The following is a 25,689-nucleotide window of genomic DNA, read 5'->3' on the forward strand; positions in this document are numbered from 1 at the left end:
CATTGGCTCTTCAATGAATACGCAATATATTTTCAATTGAAATTATTCTGTACCCGATGGTCAATATATTTGAAAGAATGAACTATTTTAGTTATTTTATAATTATTATTACTTCGCCATTAGTAAGCATATAGATACAGTAAACCCTCGCGTTGGGGTTTTTGGACAAGCAAGATCGCCTTTCCTACTTTTATCAGGTTCACTCTATATATAAAAAAGTCCTAGCTACATTTTTTAAGTTTAGCATTAATCCGCAAATATAAAATGGCGGGCCCAGAAATACGTCTGTCGAAATTGTTTTTGAAACATAACCACAAAATTACTTTTCCTCCATGGCATCCCCTTCTTAAAAGGTGATGCTTAAAGTTGAAAGTATACAATAGTTGTTCGTGTATAGTAAGTGCTCTTCATTAATCGTTTTGATAAACATAGTTATGTATTTATTTTAATTTTCTCTATCTTGTACTCCGTCCCTATGAACTATCCCTAGCTCTAAGAACAACAAGCTGTTTGCAAGAATACAAAGAAACAATATTTTATTGATTAAATTTATATTAAAATATAAAATAAAAAAATATTCTTGTATGTTGAGTCAGGAAGAGGTTCTTTGGCAGGAGCAGAGGCCACATAATTGCACAGCTTCAATGAGCAGTAAATTCGTTAGGTGAAGGATGAGCAAAAAATTGAAGCAAAATTGAGTAAAAAATTTTTGAGGGTTCTATTTTTTTAGTAAAATATAAAAAGGGGAGGAAAAAAAAATATACGCGAATTTTACTGAGACTCTATTTAACTTGAGGTTTAGAACCCTTGTTTTTTTTATTTAAACTTTAAAATTATAAGAAACCAGTTCTGCTGCACTGTCTTTTTATGTAAAAATAAGCGTCTATACACAAAAAGACGAATGCAACAGAGAACAGGCTTATACAGAGTTCCGAAATTTACTGCCCAGCTACTTCATTATCTAGAAAAGAAAAGGAAAGTCAATCATTTGCAGACAATAGACAATATGTTTTTCCGAACTAAAAAATTTATAAAAGGATAAATTTTGAAGATTGGCTAAATACATTACAAGAGCGAAAACCTCAAGATGGTTGCGATGTCTGGTCAAGACCTTTTTTCTTCACATGTAATTATGCTTGCTATTAACACATCCTTTTAGACTTTCCTGGAACATTTTGTAATATAGGAAAAGCAAAGATACAAATGTGTTCCTTAAAACTGAATTAGTCAATACAAGATAAATGCTAAATGTGAAAATGAGCACTACCTAAGGAGGGGCGGGGGTAGCATGGATTAGTTTTTGGTGGAAAAGAGATTTTCTGGGCAAAAACTTTCATGGGTAGATAAGGTGTGATTTAAAAAATTTACATTTTCTAAGAGCCCCACGGAGATAAAACCATCGAAAAAGTGATGAAGAACTAATATATTATACAATATATATATATATATATATATATATATATATATATATATATATATATATATATATATATATATATATATATATAATACATATATATATAAAAGAATTGAGTCTTTCGATTTTGCGACAATGTATACTAATTTATCACTTAATGTAGTGTTAGATAATTTAAAAACTGTTATCAAGAAATCTTTCCTCTTATCTAGTAAAAGGTTCTTAAAAATAGACACTTATAATAAAAAAGCTATATGGACAAATTGCTTTAATACCACAGTTGACTTGAGATGTTACAGCTTGGATATGATTTTTGAGTTATTAGAATTTGTTTTATACAATACTTATATAAGATTTGGTGGTGATTTGTACAAGCAAATCGTGGGAATTCCCATGGGGGGGGGGAATGCCAGCCCATTTATAGCTGACTTATTTTTAAGTCAACTAGAATATAAATATATGATGGATAAGAATAATCCAAATAATTTAAAACATGTTTTGTCAAATAATAAAAGATATTTAGATGATATTTTGGTCTTAAATTGTAAGGATTTCATTGATATTTCTAAAAATATATATCCATCAGAGCTTACTCTTGAACTTAGTCATGGCGCTGGTCATGAAGATCATTTCTTAGATTTAAATGTTAATATTTGTGATAATAATAAATTAAGTTTCAAAATGTCTAATAAAACGGATGATTTTGATTTTGAAGTGATTAGTTTCCCATTCCCTGAAAGTAATATACACTCAAATATCACATATTCTGCATTTTTCTCACAGTTGCTTCGTTATGCAAGGATTTGTAGTCATTATATTGATTTTAAAAATAGATGTAAAATCTTAAGCCAAAAATTGATACCAAGAGGTTTTTCTGCAAATAAATTAACATGGCAATTTAAAAAATTTAGTTTTCATTATAACGAACTTTTAAATAAATACCAAAAGAATTATCTGGAAATACTTAAAGAAAATTTCAACTAATTTCGGAGGTTTTAGTGACCCTCAGTTTTCAGATGAGGGTCACATTTTTGTCAGTGGTGCCACTTTAGACACGGATAATAAATAAGTCAACATAAGCATTAAATCCAACAACACTTTTCATTGGTAAAAATTCAAACACCAAAAAACTTGATTCCAAAATAGAACTGCAACTTCAAAAGGAATCTGCGGCTTCTTAAGCTCTTTAGTAGCACGTGTTTCTACCTTATCTTTCATTTTTTATCTTTTTCTTTAACTTGGTGTCTAGTGCTCTCAAAACTTTCATAGCTGTCAATGAAGGTCTTTTCATAAATAATTGAATACATCAATTTTCATTATTCTTTTTAAGAGATATACTTGTCTAAGTTTCCATACAAACCAATAAAACAATCAGAGTGCATTTTGAATATCGTTGAAAAAAAAAAGAAAAACAAGAGCGAAGAGCTCATATGGCACTTGTGACGAGGCGAGAAGAGCTAAGAGCCAAGAGATCATATGGTATGAGCTCTAACAAAATTCTATGAATCAAAAGATTGATTTAGAAAGGAAAATAAGAACCTTAATGCCGGTCAGGATTTGAAATAAGAGCTCTGAGTCACAATGTCCTTCTAAATATCAAAATTCATTAAGATCCGATCACCCACTCGTAAGTTATAAATACCTAATTTTTTCTAATTTTTCCTCTCCCTTTAGACCCCCAGATGGTCGAATCTGAAAAAACGACTTTATCAAGTCAAATTGTGCAGCTCCCTGACACGCCTATCAATTTTCATCGCCCTAGCACGTCCAGAAGCACCAAACTCACCAAATCACTGAACCCTTACCCCCAACTCCCCCAAAGAGAGCGAATCCAGTACGATTCTTCAATCACGTATCAAGGACACTTGTTTATTCTATCCACCAAGCTTCATCCCGATTCCTAAACTCCAAGGGTTTTTCCAAGATTTCCCCCTCCAACTCCCCCCAATGTCAAACAATCTGGTAGGGATTTGAAATAAGAGCTCTGAGACATGAATTCTTTCTAAAAATCAAATTTCATTAAGATCCGATCATCTATTCGTAAGATAAAAATACCCCAATTTTCACGTTTTCCAAGAATTCCGGTTTCCCCTCCAACTCCCCCCAACATCACAGGATCTGGTTGGAATTTAAAATAAGAGCTTTAAAGCACAATATCCTTCTAAATATCAAATTTCATTAAGATCTGGTCACCCTTTCGTAAGTTACAAATATCTCAATTTTCAAAATTACCCCCCCCCCCCTCCAATTCCACCAAAAAGAGCAGATCCGGTCCAGTTATGTCAGTCACGTATCTTAGACAGGTTTTTATTCTTCCCATCCACTTTCATCCTGATCTCACCGCTTTAAGTATTTTCTAAGATTTCCGTTCCCCCTAACTGCCCCCCCCCCCCAATTACGCTTGATCCGGTTGCGATTTAAAATAAGAGATCTGAGTTACGAGGTCCTTCTAAATATGAAGTTTCATGAAGATCCGATCACTCCTTCGTAAGTTAAAAATACGTCATTTTTTCTTATTTTTCAGAATTAACCCCCCCCCCCCCAATAGATCGGATCCGTTCCAATTATGTAAATCACGTATGTAAGACTTCTACTTATTTTTTCCACCAAGTTTTATCCCGATCCCTCCAATTTAAGCGTTTTCCATGATTTTAGGTTCCCCCACCACAAACTTCCCCCAACGTAACCAGATCCAGTCAGGATTTAAAATAAGAGCTTTGAGACACGATATCCTTCTAAATATCAAATTTCATTGAGATCCGATAACCCGTTCGTAAGTTAAATATACCTCATTTTTTCTAATTTTTCAGAATTAACCCCTCCCCCAACTACCCCAAAGAGAGCGGATCCGTTCCGTTTATGATGGAAAAAATATGTCCCTGTCTTGACAGATTTTAATAAGCATTGGTTTTATTGTTTCTATAATAGAAAGAAGTTCCAAAGAAAATATTTATCTCTCAATATGTTTCCGTGTATTACTGGCAATTAACTAAAAAAAAAATTCATAAAATAATTTTTTTACGGAAAAGTAAGGAACTCCATTAAACCAAAAATGAGCAAAGATAGAACTGAATAATCTACCAAGTGTAAAACTACCACAAATCAGCATCAATAAATAAACGAAACCCAAAACGAACAGAAATTACAATAAATAACCGAGTCAAACTCAAGACGAGCTGAATATAACATGATTAGGGGTTCACAACCCTTATGCCTACTCAAGGCCTAAACATAATTTGCACTTAACAGAAAAAAAATTAAATGTTTCCACTTTAATGACTTTAATAAATAAAACATTATTAAGATTTTAAAGAATAAATATGAGCATATGTATATTAAACTGACACTGTACATTCATCTGTATTTTTTTCAGTAGAGTGCAAATAATGTCCTAGCCTTGAGAAGGCATAGGGGTTGTGAGCCTCGAGCATGAGGGTACGCACGAGAACTCATGAGGGTTGTTTGACTCGGTCACTAATTGTAATTTCTGCTCGTTTTGGATTTCCTTTATTTATTGATGCTGATTTGCGATAGTATTACGCTTGGTAAATGATTTGATTTTAATTTTTTAATTTTTGGTTTAATGGAGCTCTACTTTCCTTGAAAAACGTATTTTCTGGAAAAGTTCTTTTTATTAATTGTCAGTAATAAACGGAAATATATTGGGAGAAAAACGTTTTCTTTGCATCTTTCTTATATAGAAATAATAAGACCGATGCTTATTAAAGTTTGTTAAGTGCGGGATAAGACAGATGCTTATTAAAGTTTGTTAAGTGCGGGACAATTTTTTCAATAAAAATATAAAAAAAGCCATTTCCAAAATCATCGTCGGTGTCCAGTAATTGCACTAGCTCAACTAGAGTAAAAATAAAATAGTTCCTATATTTGTTGGGGAAAAAAACTGGGGTTTCGAATAGACAAGGAAATAAATTAAAAAGTAAATTTTTTGATTAGATCACTGAGGGGGATAAACCCAAGGTACCAAATCAGGAAAATACAGGGAAGAAGCAAAGCTTTTGTTCTATTCTCTGCATAAAGATGCGAAAAGGTTTTTTTTTCAAATTTCAAGGGTAATTTTTGCTTGAGAAAAACCAAAATACCAATCTAAAGGTATTTTTCCACATCTATGGGGGTGTTTTTACACCCTTCCCATTCATGCGTCTGTATAGAACATGGTAAAGAAGCAAAATAGCTACTCTTTACACTGATAAATAGTTTTGTAATTCTAGTAATTTGTTGGTTGATTTAGCTGTTTTCTTCAATAATCTAGTGATTTATGTGCTGAATCAATAATTTTTCTAGAAACTAGTGATTTTTTTTTCACAGGGCGGCAACCCCAAAAGAGCCTTCTATGGGAGGTTCTAGGTGTTTATCCCCCCCTCTCTTTGAAAACAGGATTCTCCTAATTTGAGGAAATTTTTTCAGACGTTTTTATTAACATAAGCACAATACAATATAATACAAAATCAAAACAAAAATAATCCTTGGAAAAATGAACGGCTGGATATCAGTTATGCCAGTCCTTCGTACCAATTCAAACAAAACGAGGGTGTTGCAAAAATAGTAACAGAGAAAGAAAAGTTAATAGCAAAGAAAGACAAATAAATAAAATGTATTCATATGGTCCAGAATCTGAGATATGTCACCAGAATCTATCAATCAAAACCTAATTTAAATAGTCGATAGAAACAAAGCATTTTGAAATATTTGGTTTTTCACTTATTTATTTCAGAATCACCGGTCAAGTCGATATTCACCGTTTTCGGACGTTTAGGACAATATATATATATATATATATATATATATATATATATATATATATATATATATATATATATATATATATATATATATATATATATATACATATATATATATATATATATATAAATCAGACCATAGCCCCATGGTTGCCAAGATCCATCTAAAGGTAATGACACAGAAAAACAATAAACCGACAATACACAAACACTTCAACGTTGAGAAACTGAACGACAAGGAAACAACATGAATGTTCCTGCTAGAACTTTTAAATAGATTTGAAACTCTGCAATCGAAATTAGAACCAGATAATGATGTTGAAAATATGTGGGAGAAACTGAAAAGCCAGCACAGAGAAGTTGCAGAGGAGAAATTAGGCTATTAGAAGAAAAAGAAAGAAAGATGAATCTCCAAAGGAACCTGGAAACTGTCGGCTTCAGACGCATCTGAATTGATTGTTCTGCAAGAATCATGTAGAAAAATAGACAAAAAAGTAAAGAAAAGTGCCAAGGCCGACAAGAGGCGATTTATTGAACACAAAGCAGCTTTGATGGAAGAAGCAGCAAAGAAGGGAGATTCGAAAACAGTCTATAGATTAACCAATGAGATGATTGGGGAATTTTTCATGGAGGAGGAGCTGTTTTTCCCAAAATTATTTCAAAAAACGATCAGCAATTAAATAAAGCCAAGTTTTTTCAATTGAAAGTAAAAAGCTACATTAACACTTAAAACGAACAGATATTATTGCGTATATGAGAGGGGTTGCTTCTCCTCAATAGCTCGCCCTTACACTAAACATTATTTTATAACTTTTAAAAGAGGTTACTATTCCAATTGAACAGCCTTTGTGATTTAGCACTCACTCTTAAACAACTGGAACAAAAATCAAACTTAGACTATTATAAGGTTATTATTAGCTAAAAAAAAAGTAAAATTAATATGCAAATTTTGTTTTAATTATTCATGTACGGTGAAATAAATTCAAAACCTGTATTAATTCAAAGATATTCATAAGTTAAATGAAAAAACAAGTTTTTTTTCCTGACAGTAAGGTACAACGTTAAAACCTAAAAGGAACAGAAATTATTCCGTATATGAAAAGGGTTGTCCGCTCTTTAACGCCCCGTTCTTTATGCTAAAGTTTTATATTGTTTTAAAAAGTAGAATTGTGAAAAAGAGTCAAAGTTTAGTGTAAAGAGAAGGGCGTTAAGTAGCGGATAGTCCTTTTCATTTATGGAATAGTTTCTAGTTTTAATATCGCTCCGTACTTTCAGTATTTTTTTTTAAAACTTAATCTTTAAAAGAAACTGCGCATAAGCAATAGGTCTCATCTCAGCAAACTTAACTTTCTATGATTCGCTTTATATGAAATTTTAAGGGGGAACCCATGGACATCATAATTCTCACTAATCCTACCCCCTTTATCCCCTCCAGGGTCCGAGGTTACTCTCACATTTTTTTTATTTTTTGTTTGTTTCTTCGAATTATTTATTTCATATCTTTCAAAGACACTATGTATAAACAATTAGTTTCATACTAATAAACTTAGCTCCCTATGCATTGGTTAGTGTTTGTTTTTGAAATGTCATGATTCTCCATGCCCGACCTTCCTTGCGTCCCCTCTCCTCTTCGGGGGTCCTTAGCCTAGTTGCCTTCCAATTTTTCGGTTACTTAAAAAGGCAATTAGAATTTTAATTTTTAACGAACGTCTTTATTAGTAAAAAATATGTATAACTTACAAATTAACTTACGTAACGACCTTCTATATTCGTATATTTTTGTGATGTATATGAGGGGGTTTGTCCCCTCGTTGATACCTCACTCTTTACACTAAAGCTTTAATTTTGTCCCAATTCTTTAAGATTGACCCCTAAATCACAAAGGCTGTAGAAAAAATTGTTGAAATTACTAAAAATACTTTAGCGTAAAGAGCGAGCTACTTAGGAAGAGATGGAACCCCCCCCCCCCATATGCGTAATAATCTCTGTTCGTTTTAAAATTTTAATGCTGGTCCTTACTTTCAGTTGAAAAAACTTTTTCATATTTATTTTTTCATTGTTTTTTTTTTTTAATAATACTTCAAAAACCTGTGCCCCCTTCATTGGAATTTCTCTTCTCCCATGACAAACTCCTCCAAGGGAAAATCCTCCCACTTAGCCCTTCCCCCCCCCAACAAAAAAAAATCATCCTGAAAAGGTCTGTACACTTCCAAATAATCATTACTGTATGTAAACGCTGGTCAAAGTTTGTAACTTAAAGCCCCTCCCCTGGGGACTGTGGGGAGAAAGTCGTCCCCAAAGACATGGTTGTTATGTTTTTCGACTATGCTGAACAAAATGGCTATCTCAAAATTTTGATCCGTTGACTTTGGGAAAAATAAGCTTGGGAGGGGGCCTAGGTGCCTTCCAATTTTTAGGTCACTTACAAAGGGCATTAGAACTTTTAATTTCCGTTAGAATGAGCCCTATTGCCACATTCTAGGACCACTTGGTCGATAAGATCACTCCTGGGGAAAAAAACAAACTAACAAATAAACACGCACCCGTGATCGGTCTTCTGGCAAAAAATACAAAGTTCCACATTTTTGTAGATAAGAGCTTGAAACTTCTACAGTAGGGTTCTCTGATACGCTGAATGCGATGGTGTGATTTTCGTTAAGATCGTATGACTTTTAGAGGGTGCTCCTATTTTCCAAAACAAGGCAAATTTTCTCAGGATCGTAACTTTTGATGAGTAAGAAATTGACGACTAAATTTGATGACACTTATATATTTAAAATCAAACAGTGCCCCTTTGGTTACTCTTCAAAAGCGAGTGTAGACAAAGCTCTAACAAAAGACAGTAAATTCACCACTCATCGATCTATCCAGCTTCTACTTCCCCCACCCCACACCAAAAATAAGGAAGAAGACCATAGCTGCCCTAAGAAGGGGAATGGGTAAGGACAGCCAGTCGAAAACCCATTAACTATAATAATAATAACATGGATGATTCCAATAATTATTTTTAGACTTCTGGATTTTTTTTTATTCTGACTAGTTTCTAATAAGATTTGAAAATAGGAAAAATATTGTAACTACATAACAAATCTAAACACACATAAATATGATTACTCACTGGAAAATATACTATCTAGAATTTGTTGATTGGTACTCCATTAGCAGGCATGATGGTCCAAGTCAAGTTGTACTTTTCCGAGTATGGAGAATGAACTACATCTCCGGTTGGAGTCGCGATGATTTTCGGTTTCTCTGGAGCAGCCCGTTCTGCCATTATATAGGTTTCTTCTCCGTACGTAGAAATTCCCACCGAGTTTCTTGCGGAGAAGCGGAACGAATAGTCGGTCTTTGATTCTAGATTTTTTAGAATGTACGGAGATCCTTGAAAAAAAGACACTATTAAGGATATCGTAATTTATAGGTGCAACCTTAAATAGACACACTGATCCATAATTTTATAGATAAATCAAACTAGCAAACTCTATTTAAGACTATTTGCTGGGTGGATACCCTGGGGGGGGGGCCTACCTCTTCAAACCATTGTTTTCTGGACTTTCTGCAATGTAGAATAAAAGCAACCTTTTAACTTGGCCCGTTTATCCTGATTCAGTCCTTTTATAAAGCAGTTATGATGGTAGTGACTGTTATATTTGGAAAACGTCATCGAAAAGTATGTCTATCTTTCAGTTAGCAAGTTAATCAATTATGACAATTTTACTAGCAATTAAATAAAAAAACTAGTTTTTTTTAACTGAAAGTAAGGAGCGGCATTAAAACTTAAAACGAACAGAAATTACTCCGTATATGAAATGGGTTGTCCCCTCCGCAGTCCCTCGCTCTTTACGCTAAAGTTTGACTCTTTGCCACAATTCTACTTTTTAAAACAATTAAAAACTTTAGCGTAAAGAGCGTGGGACTGCGGAGGGGACAACCCATTTCATATACGGAGTAACTTCTGTTCGTTTTAAGTTTTAATGTCGCTCCTTACTTTCAGTTAAAAAAAAACTAGTTTTTTTTATTTAATTTCTGAGCGTTTTTGAATTAATGCATGTTTGATTTTGGCTCTCCGCACATAAATTATTGAAATGAAATTAGTATATTAATTTTTTTTGGCTAAATGGCTTTCTCTTAGTTTTGATCAGACGATTTTGAGAAATAAGGGGTGGGGAAGGAGGCCTAGCTGCCCTCCAATTTTTCGGTTACTTTAAAAGGCTACTAGAACTTTTAATATTCAACGAACGTTTTTATTAGTAAAAAATATACGTAACTTAAGAATTAACTTACGTAACAAACTTTTATATTCTTATATTTTTATTATGTGTACGAGGGGGTTTGTACCCTCGTTAATACCTCGCTCTTTACACTAAATCGTAAGTTTTGTCCCAATTCTTTAAGAATGACCCCTGAATCAAAAAGGCCGTAGAATAAATAGTTGAAATCACTAAAAATATTTTAGCATAAAGAGCGAGGTATTTATCTCCTCCTAAATACCTCGCTCTTTATGCTAAAGTATTTTTAGAACCCCTCATATGCGTAATAATCTCTGTTCGTTTTAAATTTCAATGCTATTCCTTACTTTCATTTGAAAAAACGTTTTCATGTTTATTTTTTCATTGTTTTTTTTTATAGTAATGCTAGAAAATCCTGCGCCCTTTTCATTGAATTTTTCTTCCCCCGTGACATATTCCTCAAAGGAAAGATCCTCCCACAAAGCCCTCTCCCATCAACCCCACCCCCAAACCAAAAAATCCCCATGAAAACGTCTGTACACTTCCCAATAACCATTACTATATGTAAACACTGGTCAAAGTTTGTAACTTGCAGCCCCTCCCTCAGGGATTGTGGGGGAGTAAGTCATTCCCAAAGACATGGTTATTATGGTTTTCGACTCTGTTGAACAAAATGGCTATCTTAAAATTTTAATCTGTTGACTTTTGGAAAAAAATGAGCATGGGAGGGGGCCTATTTGCCCTCCAATTTTTTGGTCACTTAAAAAGGGCACTAGAACTTCTCATTTCCGTTAGAATGAGCCCTCTCGCGACATCCTAGGACCACTTGGTCGATAAGATGACCCCTGGGAAAAAAACAAACAAATAAATAAACACGCACCCGTGATTTGTCTTCTGGCAAAAAATACAAAATTCCACATTTTTTAGATAGGAGCTTGAAATTTTTGCTATAGAGTTCTCTGATATACCGAATGCGATAGTGTGATTTTCATTAAGATTCTGTGACTTTTAATGGATGTTTCCCCCTTTTTTCCAAAATAGGGCAAATTTTCTCAAGCTCGTAACTTTTGATGACAAAGACTAAATTAATTGAAACTTAATATTTAGAATCAGCGTAAAAATTTGAATCTTTTGATGTATCTTTTAGCATCAAAATTCCGTTTTTTAGAGTTTCGTTTACTATTGAGCCGGGTCGCCCCTTACTACAGTTCCTTACCACGAAGTGTTTGAAAAGAAAATAATTCGGTATTTCGGGGCTTCTGACATTATTACTCCTTTGCGGAAGTTCGGCTCAAAATTGAAAAAGGATTATATTTTTTTCTCTGGGCCCCTTCCACCTCTTAGTTCGTTTATTTTCCCGTTAGTTTTCACCTGTTTTCGCTTTATAGTTGTGTTATCTCTTAGCAGTTCTTTCGTTAGTTGAGTTATGGTTGTGGTATACATGTTTTATCGCTCGTATAGTTGTGTTATTTTCAAATTATACTCCATAATAGAGAGGCTCCGAACACCCAGCATTGCATATTAAGCTCTTAATTTGACATTTTTTTCTAACGTGACCAGATTCGTCCTGCGCCCTTTTCATTGAATTTTTTTCCCCCATGGCATATTTCTCCAAGAAAAGATCCTCCCACATAGCCCCCTCCCTCAACCCTACCCCCAAAACCAAAAAAATCCCCCTGAAAACGTCTGTACACTTTCCAATAACCATTATTATATGTAAACACTGGTTGAAGCTTGTAACTTGCAACCCCTCCCCCAGGGGCTGTGGGGGAGCAAGTCATCCCCAAAAATCATAGTTATTATGATTTTCGACTATGCTAAACAAAATGGCTATCTCAAAATTTTGATCCGTTGACTTTGGGAAAAAATGAGCGTGGGAGGGGGCCTAGATGCCCTCCAATTTTTTTGGTCACTTAAAAAGGGCACTAGAACTTTTCATTTCCGTTAGAATGAGCCCTCTTGCGACATTCTAGGACCACTTGGTCGATACGATGACCCCTGGAAAAAAAAAAAAAAAAAACAAAAACAAAAAAAAAAAAAAACAAATAAACACGCACCCGTGATTTGTCTTCGGGCAAAAAATGCAAAATTCCACATTTTTGTAGATAGGAGCTTGAAACTTCTATAGTAGGGTTCTCTGATACGCTGAATCTGATGGTGTCATTTTCGTTAAGATCCTACGACTTTTAGGGGGTGTTTCCCCCTATTTTCCTAAATAAGGCAAATTTTCTCAGGCTCGTAACTTTTGATGGCTAAGACTAAACTTGATGAAACTTATATATTTAAAATCAGCATTAAAATGCGATTCTTTTGATGTACCTATTGATATCAAAATTCAATTTTTTAGAGTTTTGGTTACTATTGAGCCGGATCGCTCCTTACTACAGTTCGTTACCACGAACTGTTTGATGACTGAGTAATGTAGGCAGACAGAAGATCAACTGGTAAAATTATTTAGTCGATTAATTATTTAGATGGAGCTGCCTCTTTTATGAACAAGCAAAATTTACCAATCCTGCTCCAGATACCACCTATTTTATTGAAGGCCTTTTTTCAAAGGAATGATTCCACAGAAGTTCTCAAATCGCCTGTTATTTTTGAATTTTTCTTCGTTTTTAAGAATGATAAGAGTTTGTCACCATAGCAAGTTCTGTGGAGCTGTCAAGATAGAGCGGTTTTAGGCTTTACAAGAGCTAAGAGCTCATATGGCACTTGTGACGAGGCATGAAGAGCTAAGAGCCAAGATATCATATGGTATGAGCTGTAACACAATTCTATGAATCAATAGATTGATTTAAAAGTAAAGTAAGAGGCTTAATGCCAGTCAGGATTTAAAATAAGAGCTCTGAGTCACGATGTCCTTATAAATATCAAAATTCATTAAGATCTGATCACCCACTCATATGTTATAAATACCTAATTTTTCCTCTCCCTTTAGCCCCCCAGATGGTCGAATCTGGGAAAACGACTTTGTCAAGTCAATTTGTGCAGCTCCGACACGCCTACCAATTTGCATCGTCCTAACACGTCCAGAAGCACCAAACTCGTCAAATCACTGAACCCCTCCCCCCAAATCCCCCAAAGAGAATGAATCCAGTACGGTTCCGGATCAAGGACATTTGCTTATTCCATCCACGAAGCTTCATCCCGATTCCTCCACTCAAAGTGTTTTCCAATATTTCCCCCTCCAACCCCCCCCCCCCCAATGTCAAAAGATTAGGTCAGGATTTGAAATAAGAGCTATGAGGCATGAATTCCTTCTAAATATCAAATTTCATTAAGAATTGATCACCTATTCGTAAGATAAAAATACCCCAATTTTCACGTTTTCCAAGAATTCCAGTTTCCCCCTCCAATCCCCCCAATGTCACAGGATCTGGTTGGAATTTACAATTAGAGTTTTAAAGCCCAAGATCCTTCTAAATATCAAATTTCATTAAGATCTGGTCACCCTTTCGTAAGTTACAAATATCTCAATTTTCAAAATTACCCCCCCCCCCCCAACTCCAAAGAGAGGAGATCAGGTCCGGTTATGTCAGTCACGTATCTTAGACAGGTTTTTATTCTTCCCATCCAGTTTCATCCTGATCTCACCGCTTTAAGTATTTAAAAGATTTCTGGTACCCCCCAACTGCCCCCCCCCCCAATTACGCTGGATCCGGTTGAGATTTAAAATAAGAGTTCTGAGTTATGTGGTTCTTCTAAATATGAAATTTCATTAAGATCCGATCACTCCTTCGTAAGTTGAAAATACGTCATTTTTCTAATTTTTCAGAATTAACACCCCCCCCCCCAAATAGAGCAGATCCGTTCCAATTATGTAAATCGCGTATCTAAGACTTCTGCTTATTTTCCTCACCAAGTTTCATCCCGATCCCTCCAATCTAAGCGTTTTTCACCATTTTAGGTTCCCCCACCCAAAACTCCCCTCAATGTCACCAGATCCGGTCGCAACTTAAGCTTCAGAAAAAAAAAATTCCAGTCCCAATAGGTCATTTTTAGTTTTGTCCAACATAATTCTAGATATACATGTTTTACTTTACTTAGATAATATACGAGTTTTATTTGATAGGCACATAAAGGTTTGTGCCATCAGAAATTTGAATATGCCAACAATGAATTTTTTTATTTACTAAACCAAATGCAGCAAGTTTTACGCAAATTATCACACTAAACATTATAACATTTAAAAGATTAGGTTTTCTATGATTCAGAGGCACATCCCTTGAAGCAACCAATAAGTAGAGCTTTTTAATTCTTTGTGAAAAGCTTCAGAAAAAAAAACTTCCAGTCCCAATTTGTCATTTTTAGTTTTGTCCAACATAATTCTAGATATAAATGTTTTAATTTACTTAGATAATATACGAGTTTTATTTGCTAGGCACATAAAGGTTTGTGCCATCAGAAATTTGAATATGCCAACAATGAATTATTTTTATTTACTAAACCAAATGCAGCACGTTTTACGCAGATTATCACACTAAACATTATAACATTTAAAAGATTAGGTTTTCTATGATTCAGAGGCACATCCCTTGAAGCAACCAATAAGTAGAGCTTTTTAATTCTTTGTGAAAATCTTCAGAAAAAAAAAACTTCCAGTCCCAATAGGTCATTTTTAGTTTTGTCCAACATAATTCTAGATATACATGTTTTACTTTACTTAGATAAAGGTTTGTGCCATCAGAAATTTGAATATGCTAACAATGAATTTTTTTATTTACTAAACCAAATGCAGCAAGTTTTACGCAGATTATCACACTAAACATTATAACATTTAAAAGATTAGGTTTTCTATGATTCAGAGGCACATCCCTTGAAGCAACCAATAAGTAGAACTTTGAAAAGCTTCAGAAAAAAAAACTTCCAGTCCCAATAGGTCATTTTTAGTTTTGTCCAACATAATTCTAGATATACATGTTTTACTTTATTTAGATAATATACGAGTTTTATTTGCTAGGCACATAAAGGTTTGTGCCATCAGAAATTTGATTATGCCAACAATGAATTTTTTTATTTCCTAAACTTTTTATTTTAATTCTTTGTGAAAATCTTCAAAAAAAAAAACTTCCAGTCCCAATAGGTCATTTTTAGTTTTGTCCAACATAATTCTAGATATACATGTTTTACTTTACTAAGATAATATACGAGTTTTATTTGCTAGGCAAATAAAGGTTTGTGCCATCAGAAATTTGAATATGCCAACAATGAATTTTTTTATTTACTAAACCAAATGCAGCAAGTTTTACGCAGATTATCACACTAAACATTATAACATTTAAAAGATTAGGTTTTCTATGATTCAGAGGCACATCCCTTGAAGCAACCAATAAATAGCCTAGAGTTTTTTAAATCTTTGTGAAAAGCTTCAGAAAAAAACTTCCAATCCCAATAGGTCATTTTTAGTTTTGTCCAACATAATTCTAGATATATATGTTTTACTTTACTTAGATAATATACGAGTTTTATTTGCTAGGCACATAAAGGTTTGTGCCATCAGAAATTTGAGTATGCCAACAATGAATTTTTTTATTTACTAAACCAAATGCAGCAAGTTTTACGCAGATTATCACACTAAACATTATAACATTTAAAAGATTAGGTTTCCTATGATTCAGAGGCACGTCCCTTGAAGCAACCAATAAATAGAGCGTTTTAATTCTTTGTGAAAAGCTTCAGAAAAAAAACAACTTCCAGTCCCAAAAGGTCATTTTTAGTTTTGTCCAACTTAATTCTTGATATACATGTTTTACTTTACTTAGATAATATACGAGTTTTATTTGCTAGGCACATAAAGGTTTGTGCCATCAGAAATTTGAATATGCCAACAATGAATTTTTTTATTTACTAAACCAAATGCAGCAAGTTTTACGCAAATTATCACACTAAACATTATAACATTTAAAAGATTAGGTTTTCTATGATTCAGAGGCACATCCCTTGAAGCAACCAATAAGTAGAGCTTTTTAATTCTTTGTGAAAAGCTTCAGAAAAAAAAACTTCCAGTCCCAATAGGTCATTATTAGTTTTGTCCAACATAATTCTAGATATAAATGTTTTAATTTACTTAGATAATATACGAGTTTTATTTGCTAGGCACATAAAGGTTTGTGCCATCAGAAATTTGAATATGCCAACAATGAATTATTTTTATTTACTAAACCAAATGCAGCAAGTTTTACGCAGATTATCACACTAAACATTATAACATTTAAAAGATTAGGTTTTCTATGATTCAGAGGCACATCCCTTGAAGCAACCAATAAGTAGAGCTTTTTAATTCTTTGTGAAAAGCTTCAGAAAAAAAACAACTTCCAGTCCCAAAAGGTCATTTTTAGTTTTGTCCAACACAATTCTAGATATACATGTTTTACTTTACTTAGATAATATACGAGTTTTATTTGCTAGGCACATAAAGGTTTGTGCCATCAGAAATTTGAATATGCCAACAATGAATTTTTTTATTTACTAAACCAAATGCAGCAAGTTTTACGCAAATTATCACACTAAACATTATCACATTTAAAAGATTAGGTTTTCTATGATTCAGAGGCACATCCCTTGAAGCAACCAATAAGTAGAGCTTTTTAATTCTTTGTGAAAAGCTTCAGAAAAAAAAACTTCCAGTCCCAATAGGTCATTTTTAGTTTTGTCCAACATAATTCTAGATATACATGTTTTACTTTACTTAGATAATATACGATTTTTATTTGCTAGGCACCTAAAGGTTTGTTCCATCAGAAATTTGAATATGCCAACAATGAATTTTTTTATTTACTAAACCAAATGCAGCAAGTTTTACGCAGATTATCACACTAAACATTATAACATTTAAAAGATTAGGTTTTCTATGATTCAGAGGCACATCCCTTGAAGCAACCAATAAATAGAGCTTTTTAATTCTTTATGAAAAGCTTCAGAAAAAAAAAAACTTCCAGTCCCAATAGGTCATTTTTAGTTTTGTCCAACATAATTCTAGATATACATGTTTTACTTTACTTAGATAATATACGATTTTTATTTGCTAGGCACATAAAGGTTTGTGCCATCAGAAATTTGAGTATGCCAACAATGAATTTTTTTATTTACTAAACCAAATGCAGCAAATTTTACGCAGATTATCACACTAAACATTATAACATTTAAAAGATTAGGTTTTCTATGATTCAGAGGCACGTCCCTTGAAGCAACCAATAAATAGAGCGTTTTAATTCTTTGTGAAAAGCTTCAGAAAAAAAAAACTTCCAGTCCCAATAGGTCATTTTTAGTTTTGTCCAACATGATTCTAGATATACATGTTTTACTTTACTTAGATAATATACGAGTTTTATTTGCTAGGCACATAAAGGTTTGTGCCATCAGAAATTTGAATATGTCAACAATGAATTGTTTTATTTACTAAACCAAATGCAGCAAGTTTTACGCAAATTATCACACTAAACATTATAACATTTAAAAGATTAGGTTTTCTATGATTCAGAGGCACATCCCTTGAAGCAACCAATAAGTAGAGCGTTTTAATTCTTTGTGAAAAGCTTCAGAAAAAAAAAACTTCCAGTCCCAAAAGGTCATTTTTAGTTTTGTCCAACATAATTCTAGATATACATGTTTTACTTTACTTAGATAATATACGAGTTTTATTTGCTAGGCACATAGAGGTTTGTGCCATCAGAAATTTGAATATGCCAACAATGAATTTTTTTATTTACTAAACCAAATGCAGCAAGTTTTACAAAGATTATCACACTAAACATTATAACATTTAAAAGATTAGGTTTTCTATGATTCAGAGGCACATCCCTTGAAGCAACCAATAAATAGCCTAGAGTTTTTTAAATCTTTGTGAAAAGCTTCAGAAAAAAAAACTTCCAGTCCCAATAGGTCATTTTTAGTTTTGTCCAACATAATTCTAGATATACATGTTTTACTTTACTTAGATAATATACGAGTTTTATTTGCTAGGCACATAAAGGTTTGTGCCATCAGAAATTTGAGTATGCCAACAATGAATTTTTTTATTTATTAAACCAAATGCAGCAAATTATCACACTAAACATTATAACATTTAAAAGATTAGGTTTTCTATGATTCAGAGGCACATCCCTTGAAGCAACCAATAAGTAGAGCTTTTTAATTCTTTGTGAAAAGCTTCAGAAAAAAAAAACTTCCAGTCCCAATAGGTCATTTTTAGTTTTGTCCAACATAATTCTAGATATACATGTTTTACTTTACTTAGATAATATACGAGTTTTATTTGCTAGGCACATAAAGGTTTGTTCCATCAGAAATTTGAATATGCCAACAATGAATTTTTTTATTTACTAAACCAAATGCAGCAAGTTTTACGCAGATTATCACACTAAACATTATAACATTTAAAAGATTAGGTTTTCTATGATTCAGAGGCACATCCCTTGAAGCAACCAATAAATAGAGATTTTTAAATCTTTGTGAAAAGCTTCAGAAAAAAAAAAATTCCAGTCCCAATAGGTCATTTTTAATTTTGTCCAATATAATTCTAGATATACATGTTTTACTTTACTTAGATAATATACGAGTTTTATTTGCTAGGCACATAAAGGTTTGTGCCATCAGAAATTTGAGTATGCCAACAATGAATTTTTTTATTTACTAAACCAAATGCAGCAAGTTTTACGCAGATTATCACACTAAACATTATAACATTTAAAAGATTAGGTTTTCTATGATTCAGAGGCACGTCCCTTGAAGCAACCAATAAATAGAGCGTTTTAATTCTTTGTGAAAAGCTTCAGAAAAAAAAAACTTCCAGTCCCAATAGGTCATTTTTAGTTTTGTCCAACATAATTCTAGATATACATGTTTTACTTTACTTAGATAATATACGAGTTTTATTTGCTAGGCACATAAAGGTTTGTGCCATCAGAAATTTGAATATGCCAACAATGAATTTTTTTATTTACTAAACCAAATGCAGCAAGTTTTACAAAGATTATCATACTAAACATTATAACATTTAAAAGACAACTCTGAAAAAAGCTATATAACGAGTCACATGTCAAAAGAAGAACTAATAAAAAAATATATATTCTCAGATACTGCCCAAGATATTGGTTTGATATAAATTCACAGTACCATGCAAAATAGCATCAGATAGATGAAAAAATAGCGTCTTACAAAGAATTTTGCCAAATATTCTTAGTTCTAAATCCTTCTTAGTGTAAATCACTAGTTTCTTTGATGCATGGGAAACAGGATAAAATACTGCCTTTCATAATCTTGAGCATGCATGCTCCATTAAATAGTTTTTCTCTGAAATTAAGTTTATTACTATTTATTACTATTACTATTTTTTAAATTAATACAGTTCCATCAATTTTTAACTAGCTCTTATTACTTTCTCCTTTTGTCCAATTTGCCCTCGCCTTAATTAAAAAATAGCCGCTTTTAGCTATCTCCTCTTTATTATCTTCTCAATAGAGATTTGACAAATCACTCAACCTAATGGCTTTGATTTAAAAAAAAAAAAAAACATTTTTCTCACATAGTTTTTTTTCCTAGCCTCATCACATAGTAGTAAGGTGGAGAACAGCTTACTTTATAACAAAACCTGTGGTATTAGACTCTGTTTTAGGGCTAAAACCAAGAAGAAAGCAATCTACAACCCTTTCAATACCCCAAGCATCTGATATGGCATTTGATCAAAATTTCATGATAGATATTTTGCTTAGAATGGTCAAAAGTTTCCTGGATGCTCCACACTTTGGAGGGCAAAATCTTTGAGCTTGTTGATTACAAATGTGAGGCTAAAATTGAAGACTCTTTTTGCATTAACATTCAAAATTTGTCACTAAGATGGCAAGCAGTTCAACTTTTGGTGGAAACTATATATTGCAACACATATATTTATATTGTAAGCTCAATAATAAATGTTTTAATTATAGTATTACTTATTGAACAATCTTAGAGGTAATTTACATACCATTAAGCATAGAAAGCATAGAAAATGCAATAATTATAATGTACAAGATCAAGTGAGTAAACTAAACTAGCAGAAACAACTGGAGTAAACTTCTAGAGGAACTCCAGAGTGGATTGGCTGTGGATCAGAGTAGGCTGATTTATACTTAGTTTTATTTTACTTCTACCTGAAAGAAAATTTGCAACTATCCTTTCCAAATATGCATTAACATTAAAATCTGTCAATAGCTTGTGGATAAGAGTTCTATGGCAAATCAAATCAAATGCTTTCTTTAGCTCAATTATGATGAGGTTGATCCAGCATTCTGGTTCATCAAGATGCTTTAAAAAAAATACTTCAACTAAATTTTAAACTAGATTAATATCCCACCATTATTCATCAGATCAGCAATACTTCTGACCTTTACAGTTGGAAAATGCGTTTATTCGAAATTTCAACTATACAAAATAGGGAAAGAGGACTGGAACAGTTTAGCAAAGAATTATTTTTTGTTAGTGTAGATAAAAACAGAAACTGTAGGCTAAAAAGATTACAACATTTTTTTTTGCTAGTAGCTAATGCTAAAGTGCTTTAGTCTGTACAGCTTAAGGTACCTGTCTGTGATAGTGCCTATGTAAATAGATACAAAGTAGAACCAGTTTCATTGTTAGTTTCTTTCAGCTTAGCATGAGAAAAGATAAGTAAAGGAATAGATGGGAAATATGTAATTTGGGCTATATATTTGCACATTAGGAGGGGGGGGGTAAAGCATTTGGATAGTTTGAAATTAGAAAATAATTCTTACTTCATAATAAGCAGAATACTTGTACCTAACATACTTTGCATGCAGACACACTATACTTTACTCCCCCTCCCCCTAATGTGCAAATATTTAGACCGAATTTGTTTCTAAAGTATTATCCCAATTTTCATTTTAACATCCATGATCAGACACTTTTCTCTTTCAATACTGATGAAAATTAAATGAAGTTCATTCAATACAGATTGCAATCTAAAGAAAAACCAGTTCTACTTAGCTTTATTAATCACTTAGATTAGATTAATCACTTAGATTTGCAGGGATGAAAAATCCTACACAAAAAAAGTCTCTATTTTTCCTAATAACAAATACTATCTGTGAGTAATGAAAAAATTACAAAATTTAAGAAAGTCCTTAATGGAATTCTCTTATTGCTTTGTGAATAAGGAAAACAGAGATATACCTCAAGGGGTGGCTTTACTAATCACTTTATTAAAGCCAAAACCTCATAGCTGGATTGAGTTTTCACTAGATTCTAAAATTTATGTCTGAAAAAAAAAATCGATTTTACAGCACAAGATTGGTTGATGTCCAAAAAAAAAAATTGATTTTACAACACAAAAGAAGGCAGATATTATGCCTGATATAAACAAAGGCACAGATAAAGACACTTACCTTTATACAAAAATTGTTGTACGTTTTGACCAAACAATTGATAGGACAAAACATCCTAAACAGAGCCAAGAAATGGATTCCAAACTGGATGGAAACCAATGCGTTCAAACTGAAATACAATAAAATAAAGAGCTTTAGCACCTCATAAAGCGTATATAAACAAAGAGAAAGAGAGAGGGAGCAGAAAATAAAATGGAGAGATGGACAGATCAAAAGACCAAACATCTTTAAGGTAGCCTCCACATGTCAGCTAAATCCAGGGGAAAAGAAAGAAGGGCGGAGAGAGAGAGAGAGAGAGAGAGAGAGAGAGAGAGAGAGAGAGAGAGAGAGAGAGAGAGAGAGAGAGAGAGAGAATAGACAGTCAACCAGGGAGAAGAAGGGAGAAACAGAAAAATAAATTTGACATATCTAAGCTAAATTAAGAGGAAGAAATGGAAAAATAAAATAATCCTAATGGTGACCTAGTTGATTCAAATTATATTGCACAATGATAAATTCTGCATGTTAAGAATGGACAATTCAAATAGTTTACAATCCTCCACAGTGAGCTGTTTGTTCCTTTTTTTACTCTCAACATGGTTTTTAAAACTTGTACTCAATATCCTTAGTTATTCCTTTGATGTTTCAATTTTACCCTTTTAGCAGCTCTCCTGCATATTGGGTGTTTTGAGTTTGTTCGACCACACCCTCAACATTTTCTAAAGGTTTTACCTTTGTATCCTTAGCAAACCCTAGTACCATTAGTATATGCTTACTCTTAATGCTGACCATAGTTTTCTGTAAAATGAAATGGTTGTAAAACAACGTTGCAAAACTTGTCTCAATAAAAAAAAAAATCCGACCATGGTATTGCCTATCCATTATTATATCTGGCTGGAGTGTCAGGATAAATACAGGAAATGCCACTTTCCTGTATTTTTTTAAATTGGTTTTAATGCTTTGCATTTCAGTGGAAGAATTTTTCAAAAATATCTTGTCAATACAGATATTTTTCCAATACAAATTAAAATGAAAAAATTAAGATTATGATTAAAATTTGACTTTCAATCAAATGTGGTCCCATTCAAATCTTATGCAACCACACCTTCCATAAAAACAGTATGTGTCCACAATGGGCAGCTTAAAAACTTACAATCTTTGCCCTGGGGTCTTTCAACCAAGGGGGTTGTCGACCTTGGAGGCATAATTAATTGACCTTTAAAACGTGTTGAAAAAATAGCGATAAAAAAATTTGGATTAGATTCATTTGGGGGAAAAAGACAGGGATAGGGGAGGGGTATTCCCCTTTGATCACTTTTGTCACTTAAAAAGAAAATGGAACTTCCTAGTTCTAATTCAAAGAGCTTCCTTAAAAGTTATTACAACCAACAATTTCATAAAAACTGTATTTAATAACAACAAACAACTTACATAAATTACAACCAATTCCTTGTGGGTTGTTGGGGATTCTGTCAATGCCAAAAGCTCAGTTATTTGGCCTTAGGGCTATATTAAACAAAGTGACTACATCAAAATTTTGACCCAACAACCGTGGAGGAACAGCCTGGGGGGGGGGGTGCCTCTGGTCTCTACTGACTTGTAAAAAGAGCACTGGAACTTTCAATTCCCAATCGACTGAAGCCCCTTCAAATTTTATGTGACCAAGCTTAGCGTTCTGATCAAAGGTCAAAAGCCTTATTAAATTTGCCTGACTTTTAAAAATGGTGGGAAACACCCTTTAAAAGTAAAAAAAAAAAAAAAAACTCAACAAAAAGTATAGCATCAGATTCAGCATATAAGAGAATCCTACCATAAAGGTTTTAAGCTCCTATGTCCAAAAATATAGAATTTGGAAATTTTTACCAGAAGAAAGATGACGCATGCATTGAAAATTGGCATTGAAATCAATATTTTAAGGTTTACATGATGCCTCATCTTATGCTTTTTCAGAGAGAAAATTCATTTCCAGCCCTTAATGAAGGCCCAAAAGGTAAAACAGTCTAAAATAACCAAAAGTTCAAAAATATATTTCCTTATAAAGTATTTCAGATATTAATCCTGTCTAAGCTAGTTACAGATCATAGGCCAGGTACATTGTTAGAGAGGTTTGTTACTTATCAGTTAAATAGTAAACACTATACAATTTTGGTAGCAAACAATTCAAGCATGAGACAAGAAACTGGTCAAGCAACTTCTTTATACTCCACAATTAGCTTTGATTTGGTTGCAAAATAAATTGTAGCTATGTTTCAATTAAGTATTTAGTTCATATTTTAGTCTGGTTTATGCAAACAAATTTGGGCTATTTATTTGCACATTAGGGGGAGGGGGATATGGCATGGCATATCTTAAATACAGCAATGGTTAGTTTACATACTTAATATATTACCTTAAACCTTAAATTGCAGCTTGGGGCAATCTAAGGATTTGCTATGCTATGTTTTACTCCCACCCACCCCCTAATGTGCAAATATATAGAGCCTAAATTTGTTTCTATACTATTATATATTCATTATATTTTTTTTTCATTAGCCTTAATCAACTGTTTTCAGCTCCACAACTTTGCTTAATATGAGGTTTGAAAGATCTGCAAATACATTTCTTAACTTTGAAAAAAAAAAAAACCATTGATATGGCTTAAAATGCTACTCAGATAATAGGAACTGTATTTTCAGAACTAAAATACAGAAATAGAAACTAAGAACTGAAAATTTGGGTAAATGTTGTTTTGTCAAAATTCTAATAGGGCTAGGTCTTGCTCTAGTCTGTAGACCTATACCTTAAAGTATCAAAACTTCAATGCTCATCAAGTAGGCACATTTCTAAGACTTAAATGTTAGAAGAGGTTAACATAAAAGCTTGACAACACCTTCCTACAGAATATTTTTGACCCTGGATTTATTATTGAAAGTTTCATTTTCTTCACCTAACACCATTCCAAGATAGCAAAATGCAGCTAAACTAGAATTTACAATAACATTTAATGGTTCCCCCAAATTAAATAGCCAATACATTTCTTTTAAATTCTTGCAAACCCTAAACTAAATATTGGAATTAGCAAAGCTATGAGGCTATATAAAAACTTTCTTTGACGTTTTCTGTGCTAGGGTATAGATCTCTTTCTGAAAGTATAATTTTTATTATTTTATATACAGCTTGTCCAAGGTAATGTTTAGGCTCTAGAAACATTGTTATGTTTTACTTTCTGAGTAGCTTCACAACTTTGCTCAATCCCAATTTATAAGGTTTTAAATATATGCAAGTACATTTCCTAAATTTTGAAGGAAAAAACCATTGATATGGCTCAGAATTCTACTCAAATAACAGGAATTGCATTTTCAGAACTAACAGCAGAGAAAAAGCAACTGGTAGCCTAACTGAAAATTAAGGCAAAATGTTGTTTTGTCAAAATTTCAATAGGTATAGACCTGTCATGGAGGCAAATTTAAGGATCCTCTAAAGGGAGGAGTGGAGGCGGGTACTTTAAATACCTACCCAGGACATACTTTAGCATGTAGACTAGGCCACAAAAGTTTCATTTTTCCTAGCCTAATCCCTTTCCAATATAGCAAGAAGTAACTAAAATACCATTTTACCCTGAAAACAATTTTGTTGTAGTTCATTCAAGCAGAAGATCTATTTTGAAAGGTTGCAAAATAGATCAGGTTACAATATATAACACTCATTTTTTTTTAAGGTCAAGACCCTCTAGAGAGAGAGGGGGTGGAAGTAGGTACTTACTTGCAAGAAGTCATAAACTAGAATTATACTTGAAAAACCACTAATATAGTCCTTCGAATTATCTATTTTCTTTGTAACACTGAATTACAAATGTTATACTTACAAAAAAAGATTATTATGGATAAGTAAAGATTTTAATCATGGCCCCTGTTTATCTACTATAGATTGATCAAAGTGAGGTGCTGTTG

At 33.0% G+C, this 25,689-nt stretch overlaps 1 long non-coding RNA gene across 2 annotated transcripts; it reads right to left on the reverse strand.

Moving 5' to 3' along the window:
- Positions 1 to 519: 519 nt before the first annotated feature.
- Positions 520 to 25,689, reverse strand: LOC136029394 (uncharacterized). Of its 2 annotated transcripts, XR_010618022.1 has the most exons (4): positions 25,605 to 25,689; positions 21,782 to 21,890; positions 9,296 to 9,558; positions 520 to 961 (listed from the first exon to the last, which is right to left on the reverse strand). It is a non-coding gene; the product is annotated as an uncharacterized LOC136029394 (long non-coding RNA). The 2 variants fall into 2 exon arrangements; XR_010618023.1 differs by lacking the exon at positions 21,782 to 21,890 and having other exon boundaries at positions 25,605 to 25,686.

This window comes from Artemia franciscana, chromosome 7 (genome assembly GCF_032884065.1).
Source record: "Artemia franciscana chromosome 7, ASM3288406v1, whole genome shotgun sequence".
Taxonomy (NCBI): Eukaryota; Metazoa; Arthropoda; class Branchiopoda; order Anostraca; family Artemiidae; genus Artemia; species Artemia franciscana.